Genomic DNA, 3,609 nt, shown 5'->3' with positions numbered 1-3,609 from the left:
AAATACCCAACACACATAAAAAAAGTGCTAGCAGAGTGGCTCACGTGATAGAGTGCCGGCCTAGCAAGCATGAAGCCCTTGAGTTCAAACCCCGGACCCGCCAATAAATAAATAAATAACTAGAGCAAAAAGGTCTGGTGGAATGGCTCATGCAGTAGCGTGCCTGACTATCAAGAGTAAGACTCTGAGTTCAAATCCCAGTAGCACCTTCCCCTTCCCCCCAAAAATGGAACCTACTGGAACTAAGTAAGTTAATTGGGGAAGAGATCTTGAAAAGGATATTGGGACTCTTCCTTTCCTGTTTGTCGCCTTGCTTCTCAGCTTTCATGAAGTAAATACCTTGTTCCACTCCCCACCATGATGTCCTACGCCACCACAGGCCCAAATGCAATGGGGCCAAGCAATCTGGACTGAAATGGCTGAAACTGTGTAAACCTTTCTTCCTTAAATTGGCTTATCTTGGTATCTTGTCACAGTTATGGAAAGCTAAGGCAGCTGGTAAAATGGTGTTGCCCTGCTTCCTCCCGATTTGTGGCTAGTCTCACTCCTGCCTGCTAAAGGGATGGGGAAAGCACTATGGGGATTCATCCTCTACCACCATCTTCCACAGGCCGGTCCACAGTCTGTGTCCCATCCTCAGCTGTGGCTGTATGGACCGTGAGACTGCAGGTAAAGTGCAACTCCTGATGCACCTGCTACACAGCAGGGCGTGTTGGCACTGACTGCCCCTGCCATAAGCAGGGGCTTGGATCAGCATACCTGGCATAAGCAGGGTGTTGGGATGGACCACTGCTGGTGTGAACAAGGTGTTGGGATGGACCACACCAGTGTAAGAATCTTCTGTAGATGGATGTCCTTCCCTGTCCCTCCTTGTACCATGGCTATGATGCTTTCATTCGTGTGGCTCAATGTTTTCCCTTTCCATCTATTCTCCAGGCCAGGATCTCCCCCCAGGTACAGGGAGTAGGTTAGCTAGGTCTAAGAGAAGTCCCAGTTGCATGTGACAGATCTGAGAGAAACTTGCCCACTGCTAGACCACATCCTAGCCATCCTAGTTGCAATGAGGCGGTGCACAGTTGATGCTTACCTGTGACTATCTCACCCATGGGAGAAGCAGCAGGGCAGCCCTGGGTGTTACCAAAATAAAAGGAAAGGAAAGGAAAGGAAAAAACTGCCTGGAAACTCTCACCCTGGCCTGGCAAAGTGTTATAAAGAGGAACCAGGAGACTAGAGAATCCACACCCACCTCAGGGTGATCCCTCAGCAACTGGCCTTTCTGCTCCTCACCTTCAACAGTCACTGTAGCTACATACATAGGCGAAAAGGTCATTTTCACCAGCCTTCAACCAAGGCCCCACAGTGCACTTTAGCATGTCACCAGTCACTGCCGTCCATGGGGCAGCTGCCACTCCGCTGTCTGTTGAGCAAGCCCAGCATTGCCAGACTCTCTGCAAGTTCTAGTAGCCAAAGGTCTGGATTTCTATGCAAAAATTTTTTTTTTAATTTTTAAGGCGGTAACTAATTTAAATTTAAATTTTAAAAAAGCAGTAACAAAAGAAAAAAAAGTAAAATCTTGATACCACATGACAAAACTCTATCTGGACCAAACCACATAGGTTTATGGGTCACAACTGCAGCCACCAGCTCTGGTTCTAAATTCAGTGCTGTAACTTGTGTCCTGACTGACAATTAGTCTCCTTTCAGAACAATACTTCCCATCTGTGTAAGATGCAAATCACCCCTTCCTTCTTTCCAGCTCATCATGTCCCCATGTATTTCCCCAGTGTGCCACAGCAGTACCTGTCCCTGCCTACGTCACTGGTGGAGGCTGGGCAGAAAGGAAGAAACTGCCTCATGCCAGTTCCCCTTTCCCCTTTCCTCCCCCTCCCCCTCTCTGACAGGGTCTCTCACTGTGTAGCCCAGACTGGCCTCCAACTCTTCATCCTCCTGCCTCAGCCTCCTAAGTGCTGTGATTACAGGCATGTGCCTCCACACCTCACCTCCACACTTTCCTTTGCTGCTTTCTTCTTCTAGTTTCTCTCTGCAGAAGAGAAATCTTGCTCTTTATCCATTGCTCTCTGAAGATCACTGATGGCAAATCATCATTATTATTTATAAGGCTCAGTCCTGTAGAATGCCATTTGTCACCTCTGCCAGACTAGTGACTTTACCAAGAGGGGAAGGAGCTGGCTTTGATGTGACCTGCCTTTCATTACCACACCTGGTGACAACGGGTGAGAACTTCCTCCAAGAGAAGCAGAGGCAGCTCACTTGAAGCATCTCCATCTGTCCCTCAATCTCTACCTGCCTCCAAAGCACATTGCTCCTGGCTATAGTGACAAGCAGAATCTTGTGGAGAGCCCTGCTTTCTTATCATCATACCCAGCCTCATACCTTTATGGATTTATCCCATCCACCACAGCTGGGCTTCTTACTCAATACGAGATGCAAAAACAAACACACAAACAGAACTCCAAAACAACAAAAAAAATTCTTTTGGAAAAACTCGGTTTATTTAAGCTTTTAGCTTTCCTGATGTTATTCTTACAAATCAAGCCTTGGAACACTCTTCACTTCCATTCATGTATTCAATGAATACTTACTGAGCAGCTGCTATTTGCCAAGCACAAGGAGGTCACTGAATCAGAAAATGTCTGACAAAGTGTTTTATTCAGTAGAGAGTCTATTCTATGGGGGAAACAATAAACTGTAATTGTGCTCAAAAGACATTAAGATAGGACATGTGGCCAGGCACAGTGGTGTGTGCCTGGGCTATATTGCAAGTTCCAGACTAGCTGGGGCTACAAAGTGAGACCCTGTCTCAAAAAACAATAAAACAACAGCAAAAACAGAGCACTTCGTTAGAGAGGATATTGAGAATTCAGTGGAAGGTCCCTAGGAAAAAGAGACCTTTCAGCCAAAACCAGCCATACAAAGGTCTGCAGAAAGAAGCTTTCTGGAGAGGGAACAGCACAAAGGCCCTGAGGCAGGAAGGGGCTCAGCCTAGGAGGGGAATAGAAGGAAGCCTGGAATCTGTGACATTGGGCAGAGATGACCTCAGAGGAGGGCAGGGCCAGATCCCGCTGGGCAGTCTAGGTGACATTGGCGCTTGTTCTCAGTGCATCAGAAGGTTCTGAGTGACTGTGATTGAGCCTGAGGTCAGTGCCCCTCTCAATCTCCACGTGCTGTGGTCCCATATAATGCCATAAGTCTTGAGGGTGCCCCACTTCCTTCCTCAGCAGTGTTTGCACAATCTGAATTGCATTGTGAGGCGCTTCCCCTGACACTCAGGAATCCTGGCTGTGGTTTCTCCCCTTCAGTTACCAGCATCTAGTCAGCTCCTACCTCCCTCCCTTGCTTCCTACTGGGGCTCAGTCTTTGTATCTATGAAGTGAGCCAGTGCTGCCAAATGCTGTTTGGCCTTTGGAAGTCTGTGGTCTAGGCTTGGATTCTGATTGGAAGAGCAAATGTGGGATTCTGGGGAGAAATGAAACTGAAAGAAATTATTCCTCCAGGCTCTGGGGAGGCTGGCGGAGGTGGTGGATGATAGGTAGTGGTGATGGTGGTAGTGGTGGTGGTGGTGTGGGGGGTGGGGGGGAAGATTTTTAG

This window comes from Castor canadensis, chromosome 1 (assembly GCF_047511655.1).
Source record: "Castor canadensis chromosome 1, mCasCan1.hap1v2, whole genome shotgun sequence".
In the NCBI taxonomy this organism is placed as follows: domain Eukaryota; kingdom Metazoa; phylum Chordata; class Mammalia; order Rodentia; family Castoridae; genus Castor; species Castor canadensis.
Note: the sequence above shows the minus strand (reverse complement) of the source record.